The 22,978-nt window shown below is 40.4% G+C and overlaps 1 long non-coding RNA gene across 5 annotated transcripts in view; it reads left to right on the forward strand.

Annotated features, from left to right (window-relative positions):
• LOC143681349 (uncharacterized) overlaps nucleotides 1-19,367 on the forward strand; it is a 173,006-nt gene extending 153,639 nt beyond the window's left edge. For 3 of the 5 annotated variants that reach the window (XR_013174550.1, XR_013174551.1, XR_013174552.1), the window contains 3 exons: nucleotides 8,588-8,674; nucleotides 12,547-12,663; nucleotides 17,907-19,367. This is a non-coding gene — a long non-coding RNA (uncharacterized LOC143681349). The remainder of the gene's footprint in view (nucleotides 1-8,587; nucleotides 8,675-12,546; nucleotides 12,664-17,906) is intronic. The other 2 variants (XR_013174553.1, XR_013174555.1) reach the window with 1 other exon arrangement.
• Nucleotides 19,368-22,978: the final 3,611 nt, after the last annotated feature.

The following is a 22,978-nucleotide window of genomic DNA, read 5'->3' on the forward strand; positions in this document are numbered from 1 at the left end:
CTAACCACTGGATGACCATACAGTTGTCCAAATGGGCACCCTTCTGAAAGTGAAGGAAGGTACTATTATCAATCATGCCAGGAAAAAAGGTAAAAACCAGGCCTACTCCAGGCAAAATGAGACTTACAGTCACCCAGTTAAGAGCCATCAAGATCTATACAGTTTTCACATCATAAATTTAGAGCAGAGGGAATCATCTACCAACACCTTCATTTTCCATGTGAGGTGTGTTAAAATTAAATTGTAGAGAAGATGACATTTTGGGGAGTTTATCTGAACTGTTTACAATTCATGAAGCAGGCAGCATCCAAACTGCATGTGGAAAAGAACTCCGCCGAGGGAGTGGAAAGGGGTAGCTGATATTATAGGACAAACTCAGAAGCAAGTGAGGAACTATTCAGATTGACTGACATGTTTTCAATTTCTAAAATAAAAGGTCTTACAGAGTGGAGAGCAGCTATACATTGATTAGTATAGCTTGCTTGTCCATTCTGTTAAGTTTTCTCCTTTGGGCCAAAATTGGTTTATCACCATTTGCAGTTCTGTAGGGTGCATTCTGTTGGTCCGTTTTCTCGGAAAGCCCCTACAGCCCCATTGTTTATCTTCTGGAAAATCCTTTTTCGGAAGGCGGCCCTCTAGGCAATATCCAATACAAGCAACCATTTTATTTTACTGAACAGGCAGCAAAGGCTGTGAAGGGAACCTTTTCAAGGGCTGGCAACAAGTTACTGGCAGAATTAGAACTAGAACTGGAATTTCCTGCTCCCCAGCTCAGTGTTTTCTAGTGTGCCACATGTTTGTATAGTTTTATTCTCTCCAAAGCTTGGTCACAACCTCATGAAGCTCCACGTCTCCCCAGGCTACATGATCCGGGAATGTAAAGGAAGGTCACAACAACAATAACAAGTATTGTTTTCCTGGTTCTTCCTCTACCTGACATTTCAGAAACTCCACTTCTATTTTGAATTCTTATGAGGCAATTTCAAGGAGTTTCCTGAGGTCAGCTCATGTTAGTTCATGAACTATGTGGAATCCACCATTTCCCTCTGTCACCACCTTCAGCCAAGAACTGAGATCGGAGCTGGGTTCTAATCCCTGGCCAAGTATTATAATTTTTAACACAATATTTAACCTCTCTTGGCCTAAAACTCCTCTAAACCTGTTTCTGATGCATTAGTACTTATTTTATAGAATCTTGACTATTAAATGAAATCTATATAAGGATATTAGCATGGTATATGGCAGGGAATCACTCCATAAATGTTAACTGTCATCATTCTTGACTAGTTGTTGTTAAGCTAAGCCCCTGCCAAGACCTAAGACACTCCCCACACTCTTCAAGACCCTGTGCTACTTACTGCTGATGTCAAAGCAAAGGTGATATTTTCTTCTCCAAGTCAAAATATTAGGCTGGTCTAGTCTGGTGATCAGGCCTTATATCCCCAGTAGGAAACTGATTCTAAATTTTCCCAAGAGATTCCACCATCTACCAGGTAAATGGATTCAAGGTGAGCCTACTTCCCAGGTTCTCTAGGGTCAAACTTAACCGAGTCCATAGGTGAACATCATGTGGATTCTGAGACATACCCCTCCCCTCTTGAGCTCAGCATTTGACCCTCACAAGGTGTTCATACATTACATATACAAATGCACAGCACAAGGGAATGAATTAATAATCTGTTATCAAACAAATTCCACACACCCTTGAATACTTCTCCATTTCTTATATAAAAATTCTACTCAGATTTTCATTCCCTTCGTTTTTTTATTTTTCCAGTTCCTACTTTAGCTCTCACGATAGCTTTGCACCTTCTACTGTCTTTGGACATGTTCTTGAAATGGATTTAATTCCTCAGCTGCTCTCAAGTTTTTCTCTTTCCATATCCTTTTTGATTCTTTGATTTCCGGCTGTTTCGCAGTCTCAAGTTCCAATTATTCCCTCCTCCAGGAGATCTTCTTCTTGCAGATCTTTCTATCACTACACTTGTTGTTCTTTGGTTCTCTGGTAGTCTTAACTTCTGAGAACTACCTCCTCCCTACGCCCTTCCTCCCTTGTGGTCCTTGGACAGGGTTGTTTTCTCTGGGGCAGGCCCAGACTGTCTCCTTCCCTTAGCAGGGGGCTGTCTTCTCCCTGCTGTTTTCTTCCTGTGCTTTTTGTTAAGCTCCAGTTGCTTTCTTAGTGTTCCACTTCCCTTTCCTCTCTTATCGCTATCTGAAATTCATCACCCTACTCATGATTTGTAGGTTTGGAGTTTGCAAAAATTGGCTTGTCTTAAAATAACCTGTACTTGAACACTCTGTATACATCTTTTATAGAACAGCTCCTTATTACATGCATTTGGATCCACTGCAGGTCAAATCCTGCCCTCTAAATTGCAACTCCACCCAGGCCAGCCTGTTGGGATTATCTAAAGGTAGGTGCCTTAGATTTGACTTCCAATACCAGCATCATAAAGAGCTGATGCCGTCATTTGCAAATCTAGAGTTTTGAATATTGTGTCCAAACATAAGTCACTGTATGACTTAGATGCTGTGGTCTTTGCTGCTTCCAGGTCCCCCTCCCTGCCTCACCTGCCCACCCCCCACTGCCCTCCTGCAGTTTCTCTCACTAGGGTTGCCAAGGACTTCCTAAAAATATCCATTCAATAACCTCACTTCAGTCCCATTCTCTTTACCTTCTTAGCATAGACCAACCCTGTTCATTCTTTCCTTCAACAGTGATCAGTGAGTATTTTTTCCATACCAAACACTGTTCTGGGCATGTAGGATAATCTGCAAACCAAACAGAGATCCCTGCCCACATGAAGGTGATGTTTTAGGTAGTGGTGATAGACATTAAAAAAATGCATATTTACTAAGTAAATTTTCTAGTATATTGAAAGGTGATAGGTGCTAGAGAAAAAAGGCAAAGTATAGCAGAGAAATGGAGTCAGAGACATTCAAGTAGTGATAATGCTGCTGTGTTTTCAATAGAGTGGTCAAGTAGACTTCACTGAGAAGATGACAATGGAGAAGCAACTTGAAGGAGGTAAGAAAGGAAGTCATGTGGGTATCTGAAGGAGAGCATGCCAGACAGAAGGAGAGCCATTGCTGAGACCCTAACTAAGGTGGGGCATGCATTCTGCATGTTCAAGGAAGAGCAAAGAGGTCAGTGCACCAAAAAGGAAGGAAGGAAAGGGAGAGTCATAGGCAATGAAGTTAGAGAAGTAATGGGGCAACAAGTCATCCAAGATCTTATAAGCTATTGTTGATCAAATTCTCCTTTGGCCTCCATAAAAGTGTGATGTGTTGGTCCTCTTCTTCTTTATTTTCTTCCTTCATTTCCTCCTTTAGGGACAGTTTGTCCTCTGCCAACCCACCCAGAGTTGGTTTTCCCTGATTCTCTTTTCTTATCCTTTTCTGCTCTCTTACCATCTGTTCTTTTTTGATCACATCTATTTTCTTGGCTTCTACCATAAGACTAATTCCAAAACTTTCTTCAAGGTACACCTTCTCCAACATACTATTTCTAACTTGGTGTCTTGCCAACATCTCAGACTTAATATGTAATAAATCAGCTTTCTCTCAAGGCAGTAATTTCTGGGGTCTTTCCTATTTCTATTAGTAAAAACTCTATGTCCATTGTTACTTCTGTGTAAAATCCTATATTTACCATCCTCCTCCTTATCTAATCAGTGTCTTAGTGCTCTCAAATTGATCTCCAAAAAAGAAAACTTTACTTGAGGATCATATGTCCAAGAGAACCATAATTTTAATTAGAGTTTACGAAGTCACTAGTTGACTTTTATAATATTGTCACATATGCCTACTAGAATGCTTTGCTATCAATAATATTTTTGTTTTGAGTCTAATAAATCAGTGATTAATTTTGTTTTATACTGGATTCATTCAAAAAGTTTTTAACTAAGGAGCAATTCCAAGGTGAAACCTCAGTTCGGTAGCTGTGGTTTTGTAAGAACAACAGAATGGTAGGACTTGGATTGCAAGTTTTTTGTGCTAGAAAATTCAGGACCATATTCTTTGCTGAGTCTTTTATCATATTTGTTTATCAGATTGTTTCAGTTTACTAAAACTGCTGGAATGCAATATACCAGAAATGGATTGGCTTTTTCAAAGGGGATTTGTTAAGTTTACAGTTCTAAGGCCATGAAAATGTCCAAACTGAGGCATCCAGATAAAGATACCTGGACTCTGAAGAAAGGTCACTGGCATTTGGAACACTTCTGTTAGCTGGGAAAGCATATGGCTGGCATCTGCTGGTCTTTGCTCCCAGTTCGTTGCTTTCAGCTTCTGATTCCAGTGCCTTTCTCTCTCTTAGTGGCTTTGGGCCTTCTCTTGGTTTCTCCTGGGTACATTCTGGTTCTCTTCAGGTTCTGACTATGTCTATGAGTCCTTGCTTAGTATCTCCCAGAATATTTCTGTCTGTATCTCCAAACATCTATGTCCTCTCCAAAATGTCCCTCTCTTCAAGGATTCCAGTAAGTATATTAAGACCCACCTTGAATGGGTGGGGTCACATCTCCATAGAAACAACCTTATCAAAACAATTGATAACGTCACATCTTCATGGGAACAACCTAATCAAAATGTCCCACCCTACAATAGGTCTGTCTCCACAAGATTGGATTAAAAGAGCATGGCTTTTCTGGGGAATATGACAGCTTCAAACCAGCACATTGATCTAGGCTGCTTTGTCACTCTGGCCTGGCATTGTACTTCAGCAGTTTATCATAGATCCACTTGAGAAAGAATCAAAGCAATGAATGAATTCCCTAGAAATAATTCATTAGGGAACCTTTTATCATCCACCCTCCAATCTATTGAAAGAGTGAATGAATGGCTTACAAATTTGCTTACCTGTCAACTAATTTCCACTGCCTCATTTCAGTTTTTATCTGCAAAGTCCATCTTTCTTCCACGTTCCTACCTCAAGTCACAGGGTATAAGTGGCTTTACTTTTCTCCAGGCATTGTTATTATTAATAATTTTTTTTTATTACATGGGCAGGCACTGGGAATCAAACCCAGGTCTCTGGCATGACAGGTGAGAACTCTGCCACTGAGCCACCATTGCCCACCCCAGGCATTGTTATTTTTTGTGGCACTTCTTTTGTAATGGTAAGTTCCAGGGTTTTCCTCTTCCTTGCATCTGTCTCACATTCTTTCTCTCCCTTTTCCTCTCTGTCCTGTGAAGCCATTACATAGCCCACGTTTAGGCAAGTTGAACAAGAGGGAGTTAAAACGCAGCTACTAGGGGTGTAAGGGTAGTTCAATGGTAGAATTCTCACCTGCCATGCAGGAGACCCTCCACAAAAAAACACATGCATACAAAATGAACAAAAATTCAACAAATAGTACAACAGTAATGGAATACTCACATGGAAAAATAATGAAATGTGACCCTGCATACATACACACACACACACACACACACACACACACACAAACACAAACAGAAAAACCCCCACAGCTTCTCTCTCTTGACAAATGAGTGTTGTTGCTCCATCTTAGGAGTACTACTCTTCTTGAAGGACATAAGAAATTTCCTATTCCTATTTGTGTAAGTGTCCATTTTTCTTCTTTGGGGGTAGAGGGAACAATCTCTAAGGAGTGGCTATACTTACTGTAGGAGGCACACACTCTGACTCTGCTACATTGGCAAAGATTCAAATCCAGCATTTAGATAAGATGATGTCTGCAGCAGGGTCTGCACACTAAGGCTAGTGAAGCCGCAGGGCAGGAAGGGTCCTGAATCCATTCAGATAAGTGGATGGGCTCATTTTCAGAGACTTACCACTAAGCAGATGCACCTCATTCACTCTACAGAGTCCTAAAGATAGGGTGAAGGAAGTGGAGCAGTCCAATGACAGTTCTGAGGTACTCATGGAGGAAGAAGGTGAGAATGAGAGGAGAGGAAAGAACATAGTGAAGATAGAAATAAGGGAGAAGGGCTTTTGTCCTTCTTGCAGAGCTTCTAGACACCTCACAGACATCTATGGACTTCAGAAAGGCTTTTCACAACCCACTGATCATCTCTAACATCAAACCATGGTTCTAACCTCAAACATGATCAGGAACCATCAGCACTGATGTTACTGAAGTAGCCATAAAGTCCTTGGAGCCCAGAGCAAAAGGCCACCTCAAATAAATGAAGAATCCAGTTTATTTGGGCTGGGGTCTCTTAGCAAAATATTTGAGGGGCTCTGATTCTGAACCTAATGCTCTGGGTGGCTGTGTCTGCTTTGTGTCAACTCTTTAAATGCTCTTCCTACACCTGCATCTGAGGCCGAAAAAGCGCCATTAAAGCTGTTGTGAATTCCAGACTCTAGAATTCTCTGAAGGCCTCTCTGTCTGAACTTGGAGTCTCCTCACACATTGGTTCCACCCATCTCCTACTCTAGTAGGTTTCCCAATTTGGCATCCCCTTCCTGTGTTGTCCCATTTGAAACTGGTAATTACATTCTGAACAGGTATTACTGACCTACAATGCCTCTAGGAAATTGACTCATGTAATTGCCTCCAGGACTTATCCTCTGCTCTCTCAGGGGAGGTCCCCAACCAACAGCCAGGCAGGAAGTATGGAAAAATAGTATGTTTCCCAAGCATAATGTTATCTGGTAAATGGATAGGTAAATGTCCCAGGGGAGGAGAAGTCAGTACATAAAATTGAAATTCATCTAAACTTGGGTGATACACATTCAATAGAGGCAAAAACCTTGAGAACATGTAGTTTAATCATCCTTTATGGGTCTGACATATAGTGATACTGATTGAAATTGGGAAAACCACATTGACCAATCTGATTGACAAATACTAGCTTACAAATTCAGTGAAAAAATATTCAATTCAAGAGAACAACAAATCTGTATTTCATTGTAGACTTTATTTTAAAATGTTCTGGTCAATTTGGCCAAAATATTTAAGTTCGTTATGCAAATGAGCATGTTCTGGAAAGATTCAGTTCTTCAGTTTCTCACATCTGCCAAGGGACTTTCTAGGTTGTTTAGCCTGTGCTGTTCATCATTGACTAGTTAGCCTTTAAACTGCTCCCATCTTTTAGAGAGGGAGAATGATGGGGAAAATACAAAGGGAGAAGTTTCTACAAGTTGTATAAAACTTTTGTATAATTTCTGGAACTGTCCTCTCATTCTTTGACTGGAGAGCCAAGTGCACAGATATATTAGGAAGCCAACAGTGCTAGGTGCCCCCAGGGCCTTGGCAGTATACATATGGGTGGTCCCAGCTCCCACAGGGCTGAGTCTAAGCTTACTGTCCAGATGGTTGCAATAAAACCCTCCTTTCACATAAAATTTAAAAACAGCCCTCCTAAGTACAGTACTATCCCAGGCAAGCATGGGAAATCAAGTCTGACTCACCCGCTAAACCCAATGTACTATTTTCAGTCCACAGTGTCAGCTACTCTGTGACACCCTTGGTGATATCTGGACCTTTTGGCCACAGTTTCAGTCATCTACTGATGACCATTAACTGCGTGAGTGAGACATGATTATGAACAAGTTTCAGTTTGAGGTTATGCATGGTAGCATAATGGTCTTGCCCCTTCCCGCAGAATGAGCAAAGGTCAGTAACTAAAAATCTATGATCAAGCACAGCTCCCACCCACGTCTTTCCAGAAATAGTCAGGGTTTTATTAAAGAGCTTTCTTGTTTGATGCCACTATATAAACACAATGTGTGGAAAAGGTAGCATTTTAAAAACCAAGATTTTTTTTAAAAGGGCTTTTGTTAAAAATATCAAGCTGGCGTTCCCCTAGTGATGCGCTTATATTTCAAACTTGTGGATCATCCAGGCTTTCTGCAGCCTAAGATTCTTATATCTTCCCAGAAATGTGACAAAGCCTTCTGAGGGGAAGCCCATGGAAAGGTATGCATCTTTTTTATGGATCTCATCTACCCTCAGGCTATATTCAGCAAGCTCCTAGAATCTAGGCTGCAGGGAATGAAAAAGAAGGGGTCAGACACCCCATGTTCTCCCCAGTCCAGGGTTTAGGTACCCCTGAGGGACTCAGCAGTAGATGGGTCTTAGCCTGTTTCCCAGAGGTTAGACTTATTGTCCTAGGCTGGCTGCCCTCTCTGCTTCGGCCACGCCTGTTTGTTTTTTTTAGTGGATAAATCCTTCCCCTCGTTGGTTCTCATATTTCTAGATCCCAGCATAACGCGTCTGCTGACTGCTGGGAAGTGTTTTTATGCCACGCTGACTGATCAGGTCGGTAACCACAGTCTAAGAACCAGAGAAATCTGTGAGTCTGAAAGCAATTAAATTTTTCTTTAAAATGTTTCATAAGTGGAAATGTGGAGCAAGGTCTGTCTTACCTTGTAAGTTGAAACTATGAGCAAAAACAATTTTTACCCCAGTGGGTGGGGTGACTATTTCAGGTTTTCCATTTTATGTGTTATTTAAATGTGTTCTACCAAAGGCAAACGGTTATGTTCTCTCAGTGCTTCCTTATCATCAAATCTTGGAATAACCAGGGAAGCAATCTGCTAATCTCTGTCAAAAGTCATAAAATGTGCAGATCTCTGTTCAGGCAATTCCATTTCTTTCAATTTGTTGAAATTTCTCCTCAGGAAATAATCTGTCACCGTAAATGAAGATTTAGATAACCCAACAATCATCAAGAAACAGATCAAAGGTCCAGCACTAGGAGAGGTAGTGTAAGTAACAGTTAATCCATGTTACTGAATACTATGTGGCCATTAAAAACTCTATCTTTAAATAATTTTAATGGAAGAAAAATATTCCACATCACAAAAAGATAAAAGGAGTGTGTGCACACGTGCATGTTCAGAGAGAGGGAGAGGCAGAGAGATAAACAAAGTTTGGGGGAGAGAAGGGAGAGATGAGAGAAGAGTTAAAAAAAATGTGAATAGCAAGAACTTCCAAAGTGGAAGTATACGGCAGAGGCCAAGGTGAGGCTGGCTTAATACCCAGAATGTTTAGATGCAGCACATACAAATTCTTCTAAGAACTTGCCTATCTGCTCACTGGGTAAACTATTCTTGAGAAATTTATCCTCCTGAGAAGCAGGTAAAGGCAGTAAATATTTACGTGTGAAATTTTGAGCAAATGGAGACCACTTGCATCTTCCCAGACCAGGTAAAATTCTCCATACTTGCTAACTGCCTTACAATGATTTATTTACATCCTTGTTCACACTCATCTTTCATTTAAAATCAATACCAACGAAGATTCGCTCATCTCTATGCTTTCTTATATCTACAGCATTCTGTTTTGCTCACCTTTATGGACATACTTCTTGAAGGAATAGAATCAAGGTATCAACTTCCTCATAACCTCCTCTCTCCTAAGTTCATTTAAATCAGGCTTTGATCCCACTACCTCTTTGAAAGTGCTTTGGCAAAGGTTATCATATGGCTTCCTAATTGCCAAGTCCAGTGGACTCTTCCATGTTTTCATCTACTTAGACTAGTCATGATTTAACGGTATCTAACCATCCTTTTGGAACTTTCCCTAAAACACAAAAGACATCATTCTCACCTGGGTTTCCTTCTACCAGTCTTCTATTTTCATTGTCCTTTGCTAACACTTCTTACTAGGTCTGACCCTTTCCACTCTGAAGTCTTGACCAACTCAGGTACATGCTGCCTCCCCAGCGGTGTCTTTACCTGGAAATGAATGAAACTTCATCTTCAGGGCCCTTCATTTACAAAGGCCGTTTATAAGGCCTTGGGTCTTGTGCATCCATGAGGTCATAGAGCTTTGTAAAATTTGCAGATGTACTATGTTTTCATTATAATTGACTAAGTCCACTGTCTATTTCCACTCTGATGTCTCCCCTTTGCACACATCTTATATTGAGTAATCTTGGCAGGATTGAGGGCATTTTGAGATCCAACTCAAGGGGAGTGGAGTTCCATTCAATGGAATGTATCTATGTGATTCATAATCACTTCCATGAATAGGTAAGTTATGCTAACTGTCCTGGTGCGGGAATGGCTTCCAGGAATACTCTTCTTGCCCAGGATGCTGACTCACCGGCCCAGGGACACACAGCGCTAGGCATCACCATAAAAATGGCCTATGATGCCTAGCACTGGGTTTGAAATATACAAAATATTATCCAATCTTCATATATATAAAATTGCAAGTAAATAATTCATCCTTAATGTTAATGAAAACTATCAATAATGAAAATAATTTCAATGAGCTATGCTGGGAGAAAGCATTATCTTTCCTGTCTCTCTAAAGAAAGTGGTATCACAAGATGATCAAAGAGGACACAGTCAAAATATTTAGGAAAAAATGGAAAGGAAGTTTGCTAGGCAGTTCATTAATAAAAATATTTTGTTGTTATTTTCTAGATTTTGGGATGCTTATGTATTTGTCAGATTTTAAAATTTTGAAATGTGTTGTAATTTTTTTTCTCATTCTAAGTAAAATTTCTCTTTCATACTTATTGTTGTACTTTCTGTATTTTGTATTTTTCTTCATTTGAGAGATGCCCTCCAAATTACATCAGCTTCAAGCTTCACACACCAAGGTCACTCCTGGCCTCCCCCACAGTCCCTAAATAGCAGCCTCCTTTCTTTGTCTTTTAGCCCTCATTGGTCACCCCAGGCCCAGAGCCTAATGCAAGCTCAGTAAATGCTTGTTGAAAGCTCTATCATTCCTAAACCTGCTGGCGTCACACTACAGGTTCACTTTATCTTAGTGTAATCAGGGAGTGAGACTAAGAGTATGGAAGAATTCTCCAAAGCCAGTGCCAATTCACAGGGGCCACATTCAGTTTATCTGCTCCACTGCTCACCCAGCACTTTGACCAACTGTGGTCTCATTTGATCTTTACAATTTTCCTAGCTCCAAACAATTAGGAGACAGGATGAAAGGGGAAAATGCAGGGATTCCTCTATTGACTGGAAGTGACTCAGAGGATGGAGTGCAGAAAATTAAGAAGAAATTAAAGGACAGTAATGGAAAATTATCTGCCTAAAACCTCTTAAAACAGTGGACTTCCCATTCCCTTCTCTGCAATGACCACCTAACTATTAGGAGCAGAGTCAGGGACTTAAAACCTTCTCTTTACTCATCAAATATTTTACTTTGTCTTGGAGGCCTTGCTGTTTGAGGGGATGGGCTCTACCCGAGACTTAAATTACAGACTTCAATCAATCAGTTGCTGATTCTGCAAGAGTATACACCCAGGTCTGGCTTTTTCTAGTTCCTATCTCCTTCTTGGCCTTATTCTGGAAATAATCTTTTCTGTGGGACTCTAGAAATACTCTCCTTAGCTTGAATCTAATATTAATCCCCTTCTGAATCACTGTTACCTTTGGGTTTTATGATCATAACCTATGACCTCACCTCAGCCTTGACCTCCACCCTGGTTCAAGTTCATTCTTTCTTTGATGATTCATCTTTTCTCCTCAAGATTCTAGTTACCATGGAGATGCAATCCTTTTCTTTTATCCTTTTTGGGGTTCATCTGGCACTTTCATCATCAAGCCCTTTACCTCAGTGCAGAGATATTACAAGCAAATGTCCTGGAAGTAATTCACATTTCTCTGACATCTAAATCCTGTAGTTCAATTCTTCTTGACCTCCCATCCTCCCACCCCATCATTCAGCTTTGAAATAAATGTAACATTGGCATCCCCAAACCCATCATATGTCTGCAGGCCATTCCTTCACTCTACACCTCCTTGCTATATGAGAGAAATAGAGATAGAGATAGAGAAATAGGGAGAGAGAGATAGAAGTGCCAACCCAAGATTCACAAATAAAGGGAAAGGCCTGGATAACACGATTTATGAAGCCAATAAAAGTAAACATAAAATAATCAGGATAAATAAAAGAAAAAGAAGAACATGTAACAAACCAGCCATGAAGAAGGTAGAACTCTTATTTATCATCCTAGATAGAAAAAGATTTGGAAATCAAAATTGTGCTTTGCCTTCTAAAGGAAAATGAAAAATAAATCTAAAACCTGAGACATACAGCAGATATTACTTGAAACAAGAAGCAAAACAAAATGTCTGAATGGCAACAGAAGCATTCCCCTGTGTCTCAGAAGATAGACCATTTGAATTGAGGATGCAACTCTTGGGCCTCAGGGGTCCATAGTGGAACACAATAAAGGAGAAAACTGAGTCACCAAGACAATGGATGTTGTAGGCAGATTACCTTCATAGGAAAATGAATTTCATTGCTCTTTTTTGCATGTGGCATTTTGAAATCTGGTATTTAAAAGAATAATAGTTAGATTAAAATAGAAATGCATTATCACAAGAAATACATAAGTTTAAAAAGAGAATGTTTAGCACATGTGTTTATATGAGAATTCTTTGCAGGTAGATTCAAAGGCAGTAAGAATATCTGCCTCTTGTTTTGAACTAAGTTTGGTATGACTCCAAGAACCAGTTACTCATAATTACAGATCTTTCAGAACCATTAATTAAAAACCAGTTAACAATAGTCTCAACCTGGATTTGTTTCCAATTCCCTTGATAAATTGGCTGTGAGCATTCTTGAAAGGGAGATATAATAAAGTTGTGTTCTATTTTTTCAGAGGGTCTGATTCCTCCACTATTATACAAGGAAGCAAACAGGTTTTTCTACGAATGTTGGCATGCATTTGTGCTCAAAGAACATCCCATGGGAACATCAAACCATGACAATAGAAAAGGTAGGAAACCAAAATCTGCTTCATTTGATCTTAGTCAAATTTGGAAAATAAAATCTCATACATACTGAAAGTGCTTTCCTGTGTTTCCACAATTGATATCCAGAATAACATATACATTTTGACGAATGAAAATCTCCATTTGGGAAAATGGGACTCTCCAGGCATATAAATCTTGGTATCTTGGAGTAGAAAAAGGCCAGTAACAATATCCACTTGGTACTTTATTCCCATTCCCACTTCCCACTAGGTCCACAGTATTTCCAGAGACTGAATGCCAGATACTAACAAAACATGGTGGCCAAGTGCTAGTCTCTGTCAATTCATGAGGAAGCCCTAGAAGTAAGCCTAGCAATTGTTTCTCTAACAGCAAGAAAGTAAAACAAAAAAACGTACATTGCCTTTTGTAACGCCATACACTGTACTGAGCCTCCAGGAAAGATTTCCTAAATCTATTGTATAGCACTGAATGATAGAAGAATATATACAAGAAGGCATGTTAAACTTTTCTGGTAGTTACTCTTTCCCTCCCACCCCTTTCTCTGCTCTTATGTCTGGGGTACTCCCAAGTCTGGCTTAATTCACTGGACAGGAAATCACAGGTTGCCTGATCTCTGAAATCTTTTCCCAGCAAGAGACTTAACCTTACAAAAAGAGTTGTGTTTCCTGGATTTGCACTGAATAGCCCCACAGCTCTCCCAGGAAGATGTTCATGTGTTCACTTTGAGCTTAACCAACCATAACCCCAAAGAATTCAAGCCAAGAGTTCACATTTGAATTACTTTGGACAATTGTCTGCCAAGGATTAAAGCAGTCCATGTCAGGGCTTCTTTCTCATACAAGAACAGGAGGAGTCATTTGGCTGACAATTTTTTCAACAAACTCAAATCTTCCTTCTTAAACTGCAGTAAAGAATGTTATAACTATGAAACAAATTCCAGCAGAGTACTGTGATTAGGGCCACCTTGATCTAAGACGGTTAGTCAATACAGGTCCACAGGGAACTTACGCATCTTGAGAAGAGTGTCACTGAAGACGAAGCAAGATTTCTTCAATCAAAGAGAGAAACCTAATATTCTAAGAGGTTAAACCAATTCTGATGGTCTTAGAAAATTGATATTATTTCAACTCAATGTATCGCTGAAACTTCATCTATATGGATGGGTAAGATTAAAGATGAAAGTCATTGTGGCATTTTTAAAACATTGCCCCCTGATTGGTTGATTTCTCTTATTGAGAGACAAGTTTATATGCCTTCACCATAAATTCAGCCTGTCATTATGACTGCTTGACTGTGTGTAAAAATAAAAATATTTTTACACACAGAAAGATATGCTGTGCTAGTTTTCAGACCCAAGCTTTAAGAGACTGGGCTTTCACTTACTTTCTCTTGAGATCTTTACTTTGGGAACCCAGTTACCATGTTATAGAGAAGCTCGAGCAGTCCATGAGAGAGCCGCATGGAGACAAGCCAAGGCCCCGGCTCATAGCCTCAGCGGTCCTCAGCTGATAGCTAGCATCAATTTGCCACTTATGTGAGTGAGCCATTGTGAAGTGAATCCTCCAGTCCCCAGTCAAACCACTCCATTTGATCTCCCACATTGAGCAGACAAGTTGTTCCTGCTGAGCCCTAACAAAGTTACAGATTCATGAGCAAAATAAGTTGTTGTTTTAAATCATTATGTTGTAGGGTGGATTATTTTGCAGCAAAACCACAGGATATTTCTAAGCAATCCAGGATAAAAAATTATTTCACTTTTATCCAGTATTAATTAATAAATCTAAACAAGTAGATTCTGTTTAAGAGAAGTGGTAATTTGCAGCAAACATAAACTTGACATGGGCTTTTGCAACAAGCTCTGTTAAATCAATATCCTGTATGCTTCAAGTTGAAAATAATGGTATTAATAATGAAAGCATGGCACTATTGACCAATAAAAATGATAATATTCCTCCCAACATGGGGGCCTCATTGTTGTTATCTCAGACATGTTTGCCTTAATTGCATGTCTCTTGGGGATGGAGTGGGTTTGTTGTTGTTTTAACAAATATTTTTATTGACAAATATTCACATACATTCAGTCATACATGGTGTACAATCAATGGCTCACAATATCATCACATAGTTGTGTGATCATCACCATGATCATTTTTAAAACATTCACATCACTCCAGAAAAAGTAATAAAAAGAAAAAAGAAAAAACTCATGCATCCCATACTCCATACCCCTCCCTCTCATTGACCCACAGAATTTCAATCTACCCAATTAATTTTACCCCTTATCCCCCTATTATTTATTTATTTTTTATTCATACTTTTTACTCATCTGTCCATACCCTGAATAAAAGGAGCATCAGACACACGGTTTTCACAATCATACAGTCACATTGTAAAAGCCATAAATTATTCAATCATTTCCAAGAATCCAGTCTACTAGAACACAGCTCAACAGTTTCAGGTACTTCCATCCAGCCACTCCATAAACTAAAAAGGGATTTCTATATAATAACCTCCAGAATAACCTCTCGACTCTGTTTGAAATCTCTCAGCCACTGAAACTTTACTTTGTCTCATTTCTCTCTTCCCCCTTTTGGTCAAGAAGGCTTTCTCAATCCCATGATGCCAAGTCTTGGCTCCATCCTGGGAGTTCTTTCCCACTTTCCCAGGGAGATTTATACTCCTGGGAGTCATGTCCCACATAGGGAGGAAGGCAGTTAGTTCACCTGCCAAGTTGGCTTAGACAGACAGGCCACATCTGAGCAACAAAAGAGGTTCTCTGGGGGTGACTCTTAGGCATAATTATAAGTAGGCTTAGCCTATTCTTTGCGGGAATAAGTTTCATAGGGACAAACCCCAAGATCAAGGGCTCAGCCTATTGAATTTTTTGTCCCCACTACTTGTGAGAATATGAGGAATTCTCCAAATGGGGAAGTTGAACATTTCCCCCTTTCTCTCCAGTCCCCCAAGAAGATCTTGCAAATACTTCTTTATTCATTACCCAAATTACTCTGGGATATATGGGGGCATCACACTAACCTGGACACACCAACAAGATCTCATGCCCTATTCAAGATTCCATGTACTTATGGTGTTGGACTAAACCGGCCACACAAGTTAAGTTAGGTAATGCACTACCCAAATTATAAATTTTGCACCAAATAAACATGTCTCCCTTTGTTCTCACACAGAAGTTGAAGTTTTATAATATGGACAATATCATCCTTTATCTTATATTCTGATCTACACCAGTCTTATCCAGATCAGCTTAATTCATATCTCTAGCCAAAGTTTGATCCCTTTTTCAACTTTTTAAACAGTTCCTATATGGGGTGTACTGACCTTCATAGCTTCCGAGCTCTAACTCTGAGTCTCAGAGTTATTTTGTTACACAAATACCCGAAGTTTCTGGGAATGACCAGGTTATATACAAACAGCTCTCAGTATCTCAGAATTTAGAAATAACAGTTACAACTCCTAAATATATGTGACTGCTGTAAGAGCTTACAACCTCAGACCCTTTACAATAAGCCCCAACCTGATAACCCATGCTCTCGAATTCAGTTCAATGAGTTTTTATTTTATAGTTAGTCCACACAAGTGAAGCATGATAATATTTGTCTTTTTGTTTCTGATATTTCATTCAACATACAGTCTTTAAGTTTCACTCACCGAGTTGCATGCTTCACAAGATGGGGTGCTTTAATCTTCCTGGAATATTAGATTACATGGAGAGAATTATGATTACATAACTATAAATATCTTCAGATGGGACAGAATATATCAACATAAAAGATTCTGAAATTTTAAGTAAATGAACCACTAGAGGACCTGATCACTCTACTACAGCACATCTCAAGTACTTACAACAAAGTTATATTCATTTATTTATCCATTCACTCAACAAACATGTAAGGAGCTCTAAATACATGCCAAACATCTGTTAGTGGCTAGACAGAAACATGAATAAGAAGACGTAATGAATTACAATGAATAGCAATAATTATTTTCTGGGGAGGAAAAATTTTCTCCTTTTACAGATCAGTTGGGTTCAAATATCTTTCACCCCTTTCTGGAAAACATTTCTACCTGTACACTTGGGGAAACTGGGTTCATGGACCTAAAGTTGTTTCCCCTGCCCATTTCCAATGGAGCAGATATTGCCTTCTGGAAACCATGCATTTCCTTTGGCTTAAGAGCTGAATATCCTGGAAAAGGCAGTCCATTGGCCAGGTTCCTTCATATGTTACTCAATGTGGTGGCATCGTTATTGTTGTCTGCCTAGTGTTCACTCCCCCTTCTGCTAACAGCATCTCGATTTCCTTTCAAGAACCAATCTCAGTCCATAGGTTTGCTGCTGCTGCAGGCCTAGCTAAGGCAGCACATTCCATATCATTCCCCTGACCACAATCATTGGTTTAGAATTGGATAAAAGGTACAAGTCAGGAAAATCTGGATATTCTTTGTAGCTCCCAGAGGTGAGAACCTCTCTTTCTACTGGACTTGCAAGGCTGGGGGTGTAAGCCTGGAGCTGATGAGGGAAACCCCAAGAAGAGGGCCTGATATACAATGAATCTAAAGCTGAGCAGAGACATGGAGACTTTTCTGACCCCTTCTTCTGCCTTTGGAGGTGAGAAGAAGAAGAAGGTACACGAGCCAATAATTCCCATCTTTTTTGCTGAAGCTCATTTGAATAGCTTTCTGTTATTTGTAACCAAAAGATTCCTAAAATGACCAGTCAACCTGATGATACTGTTTTTGACCAAGAAATGATAAATGGCAAGGAAGTTTATTGGAGAGGGGAGGTTAAGTACAGTCCAGAGTCTGGGACTTCCCCAATAAGAGCGTTCCAGGCAGCTCAAAACAAACATGAGGGTGATAAAGATGCCTGTGGATTGGCCACAGGAAACAACCAAAGAGCAGTGGGAGCCAAAGGAGTTGAGTGAATCCCAGAAATCCCTCTTTCCTTGTGTCTGTGGACTTGATAGTCTACAACAGTACAGAAACAAGAATTTAATTTTTTAAAAAAGGTCTGCAGCATGATTTAGAGTTTCTAAGAACACCTACATTACCATTTCAACCAATCCTCCCAGGCACCCCATGAGGTATGAAATCAGTGTACAAGGAGATGCATTATAGAGATGAAGTAACTGAAGCATAGAAGTTGAAGGGAAATGACATACTTAGTAATCTGCAGAAATTATATTTGTACTCAAGTTATCTGACTCTAAATTTCACATTCTTTCAGGTACTCCACCCCAGTGGAAGAAAAATCTCCATTGTAATTTCACATTTAAAGCATTTTCCTTGGCCAAAAAAAAAAGGATCTGATACCAAATTGTTTCAGAAATTTCTATCGAATGAAGATATAAGAGCTAAAGATTGCTTGTTGGAGATGGCAAACTGAAAGGGAAACAATTCTCTTTTTATTTTATTAGGTTTATCAGATAATATTCTGAAAACTGTTACTAGATTTTTCTCCCTCGTCTTTCTGAGTACAGGACTTTCTCCCCTCACCCAGATAGACCAGGCTCCCTGGGGCATAGTAGGCAGCCCTGTTGGGAAGGCTTTGTAGGGAAGGGAATGTTGAGGATTGTTAGAGAAAGAATGAAAAGGGGATGATTTACAAATCTCCTGATATTTCAGTTAGGGTTGTGCGGCAAGGCATTTTATCTTGTGAGTTTGGCATTGCCAAAGAAATGGAATTTTCTAAATTAATTTTGTTCCCATTTAATCAAGGAGCTGGCCAGGAGGACAAAATCAGAGTTTTGTATAAGGAAAAGTTCGGAAGGGCAGGAGGAGGAAGTCAACAAAAATCCATCCTGTTAGCAGTCTTGAGAAATTGCAGGGGTTAGGAAGATGGGCAAGCACATGGGAAGGAAATACTCGGAAGTCCTTGTCCTGGGAATTCAGGGTGCAGAGCCGAGAGGAGTTTCCTCAGACAGGCTGGGAGAAACACCAGGGCAGGCAGCCTCTGCTCTTCCTGCTCCCCAGCAGCTGATTCACACCAGTCCGAGGCCCAGGAATGGAGGAGGATATAGTGCATGGTCCCACAGGAAAAAGGCTTCAATATCATTCCTAAAGTCCTGCAGTTTCTGTGCAGCGTGGACTCCAGGTTGAGAAGCTCCAGTCCTGGAGGAGGATGACAGGGGGAGATGGGTGACAGATAACACTGTTGTGGAAGCTATGGGTGTACAGCCCTGGCCAGGGGCGAGAAGGTAGATATGGGGGGACTCAGGGCAATTTACGCATCAGGAAAAACCAAGCACAGGAGACTGAGCAAGTTGGGGCCCTGGACCCATACAAGTCAAGAAAGAAAAAATAGGCAGGCTGTCAGCCAGGGAAGCCAACAACAATCTCAGCCCCAGCTTGTCCCCGCAGGAGACAGTCAGTGCCCACTCAAGGTCTGGCACAAGGTCATAGGGCCCCTCTCTCACACCCTGAGGTTATGTAATCCACTCCCCCACAGCCCATTCTCTGCTTGAGAGAGCATTCCAAGAAGAGGGATCCAATTCCAAAGTCTGAGCAATTATCCCAAAGCATTGAGTTAAAGCTAAGGAGACTGTTTAAATTATTGTATTAAACAACAATGTAAACCAAATTATTCTTAAACTTGTGTGTGTGTGTAGCAGTGGGGAGGTTCCTAACTTCCTAAAAGCTGAGGCCTCCTGAGGATTCTGCACCCCATTAAATCAGTATCTATGCCATAACCCTACCTCGAATGCCTTGGCATTTTTCTGATGACAATGTGATTTAATCTCTTTCTTTGGAGCACTATTTCCCATAAGAATCACCTGGAGAATGTATTAAAAATACAGATTTCTTGGATGCTTTTCCTTCTCCTCCTCCTCCTCCTGCCAGACCTACAGACAGAATTATAACCTCTAAGGGCAGATGCGGACTCTGCCTGTTTTCTGACCACCTTCACTTGCTCCTGTGATCAGTTCGAGAACTACTGCTCTCGATTTTTAGCTGAGCTGATTCAACATGTAAAGTCTAATTCCAACACACGCCTAAATTGTGCAGCCTGGCAAGCTGATTCTAGCTGTGTTTGTGGCTGCCATGGAAATGTATCATTTTCTTCTTGAACCACAATTCTCCCGGATTGAAATTCTTTCTCCTTAACGGTTTAGAGTTCCTGGTGTTACCATTTCATTTTCATGCTTACACAAAGCCAAAAGCATTGTTCTGTCAGTTTGGTAAACACATTGAACCCTTTGTCTTAGGTCCTGCAGACTAATCAACAGCCTGGAGAGCTACTGTCCCACTTCAGTTTGGCCACATTTAGGGGGTGGACAGTGCCAATCAGAGCAAAACTAATGATTTTGTTCTGTGGTAAGGCAAAGAGTACCCTTTCTCTACTTAAAATATGAGCAGGGAAGCATATATCCCTAATTTTCCTAGGGTATGAATCATGATCTTCAGGGACAAACTCCAACAATCTGCATTTTCTACAAGCTTACCCAGCAACTTTAGACATAGTACACCTGACAGTGAGCAAGATGCTGGTACCAAACACAGCCCAGATCCTGGAGAAAGTAAAGGCAGGTTAGCCAGGAATCATGGGAATTTCTAATAAAGAAGGAAGATGGCAACAAAAGTGCATGGCTTGACACCTGGAGAGAAAATCTGGTGGCACACATAGTGTTATGGCTTGAATTGTGTCCCACAAAAAGATATATTGAAGTCTTAATCTCCAATATCTCCAAATGTGACCTTACTTGGAATTAGGGTCATTACAGATGCAATTGGACAGATTAAGATGAGGTCATGGATTAGAGTGGGCTCTTAATCCAATATTAAGAAGTCCACTTCGGGTTTAGAGTTTGAAGTCCAAAGATTGCTGGCAACCACCCAAAGCAGGAAGAGGCAAGGAAAGATTCTCCCCTATAAGTTTTGGATTTCTAGCTTTCAGAACTGTGAGGCCCTAAATTTCTGCTGTTTTAAGCCACCCAGGTTTTGGTACTTTGTTATGGCAGCCCTGGGAAACTAAGACAGAATGATGCCTTTCTCTTCAGGTGCTCAGTAATCAGGGTGAACCACTGGAGAACAGAGTTGGGGGGCTGCATCGTTAGATGTAGATCACCCAATAACGAGCAGATGGGACTTGTTGGCCTTGTTAAATACTCATTGAAAAAAGGGGACAAAAAGAAGAGTAAGACAGGGTCCTTATCATCCCAGTACCAACAAACTTCCAACATCCCATGTGGGATGTGATCAAGTAGGGCACCCGCTGTCCTGCCCTTGCAGAATCCAGAACAGCTCTGAAAAAGAACATCTGAACCTTTCTGAAGAATGGGAGGGCTTTTGTTCTTAGCTTGTTTCATTTTGTCTTCATACTTTATCATGTTCCAAAAAGGATTTGCAACTATTTTGAGTTGGGATATAATGGGTGAATTGCTTTGCTGGCAAGGAAAACAAGCAGAAACTAAGGCAACAATAATGAAAATGAACTTAATCAGTGCTATGAGGAGAAAGAGTGGAGTGGGGAGAGGCTGGTGGCAAAAACACCATCAGAAGATCACTTCCCTCGTCCAGATGGGAGGTGAGGAAGGTCTGAACCAGGGCAGGGTCACTGGGCATGACAAAGAGGGCCCCATGTGGAGACATTTTTAAAAGTTACATCTGTCTTTGGATGATGACATGGTATATGAATATATAATATATATCAATTAAAAATAAATAATTAAAAAAAGATCAAAGGAGAAGGTGAAGTTATAAAAGAGAAGATAGGTTCTAACAGATGAATATGATTCCTGAATCATTATATTGATATTTCTTTTAGTCTCTAGTATCTTAGGGCACGCAGAAGGAAAAACCTAAAATGGTGGAACTGTAACCTACACCAAACTCGGAAATCTGTCCTATAACTAATTGTTGTGGTGTGCTTTGAAGTTTATTGGGTTTTTTTTTGTATATATATTATTTTTCACAATAAAAAAAACTCCCCAGTCAAAAAAAAAAGTTACATTTGTAGGCTCAGCCACAAATGGAATGTGGTGGGTTCAAAAAAAGGGAATACCTCTGAAGTTTCTAGTTTTGATGCAAGGTAGTTGGAAACACTAGTAGCCAAGATAGCTAAAAAAATATCAGGTCAGGGCAGGCAACGGTGGCTCAGTGGCAGAGTTCTCACCTGCCATGGTGGAGAACCGGGTTCAATTCCTTGTGCCTGCCCATGTAAAAGAAAAAAATATATATTTCAGGTCAAAGAAGAGACACCCTTGTGGGGTTAAAGCACTCAGTTCAGAACTAAAAATATAGAGGTTATATACGAGCAGCATTTCAGAACAGTCAGAGCTGTGAGCTTAAGCTCCAGCATCAAGAATGAAGAAGGTAAATATGGATTGGAACTCAAAATCTTCAAAAATAAGATGAGAGTAGGATAGAAGCTCTATTTTCAACACCCCAAAGACCAAGAGATTGCTTTTCTGTTTATACAGATAGCATCATTTCACCATACTCTTTCTTGAGTTTGATGTTATAATTGTTTTATTTTGCTTTGCTTGTTTTTGACTGGCAAAAATGCTTTGAGAAATGATAGGGTACCACTAAGCTGGAGGATGGCAATACCAACCCTGTATTCTTGCTCCTGAGAGGGACAGGCAAAAAAGGGACAGCCAAAAGAAAATAAACAAAGCAGTTAATTACTGGAGTCCAGGAGTTAGCCAATCCAATCTGCCAAACACCAAGAGAGCTTATACTGGGTGAAAAGACTCTGCCAACCAATTCAGGCCCATACAGGTTGCACCGGTCAAGCCCCACCCACCCACCCAAATAAAGCCGAGAAACAAAACTTGACAAAGCCTGGGCTTTCCTACTGAGCACATCTACTCCTTTAAGGAAAAGCAGCGGCATTTTGTGCCAAGAACTTGGCAAGGCACATATTGTTTGCAATCTGCAGAGAGAGTCAGTTGACACTTGACCTCACCGAGATTCAACCTATTTGAGCGTCCAGCCCTTCCAAACCTTGTTAGCGAGTACTTATCACTAAGGCCTCTGATAATGGAAACCCTTTCTCTACTCTGTTCTCCAACTCTCACTTGAACTTGGAGATAAAATTTCAGCACACAATAGTGAGACTGTCAAGTTGAACAGTAACTCTTTTAGTGATTCCAGTAAGGTCTCCAGATTTATCTGGGTTTTGGAAGATCAGGCTTGGAGGAGGGGACACTGAGGAAAACAGCAATGACTGGGACAATACATGTCATCAGAAAGAAATGATCCTTACTGAACATAAAAAAGGGGCACACTTATCCACTGTTTGTGGGAATGTAGACTGGTGCAACTGCCCTGGAATGCTGTTTGATGGTTCCTCAGGAA

The sequence above is a fragment of the Tamandua tetradactyla genome, chromosome 4 (genome assembly GCF_023851605.1).
Source record: "Tamandua tetradactyla isolate mTamTet1 chromosome 4, mTamTet1.pri, whole genome shotgun sequence".
Classification (NCBI taxonomy): Eukaryota; Metazoa; Chordata; class Mammalia; order Pilosa; family Myrmecophagidae; genus Tamandua; species Tamandua tetradactyla.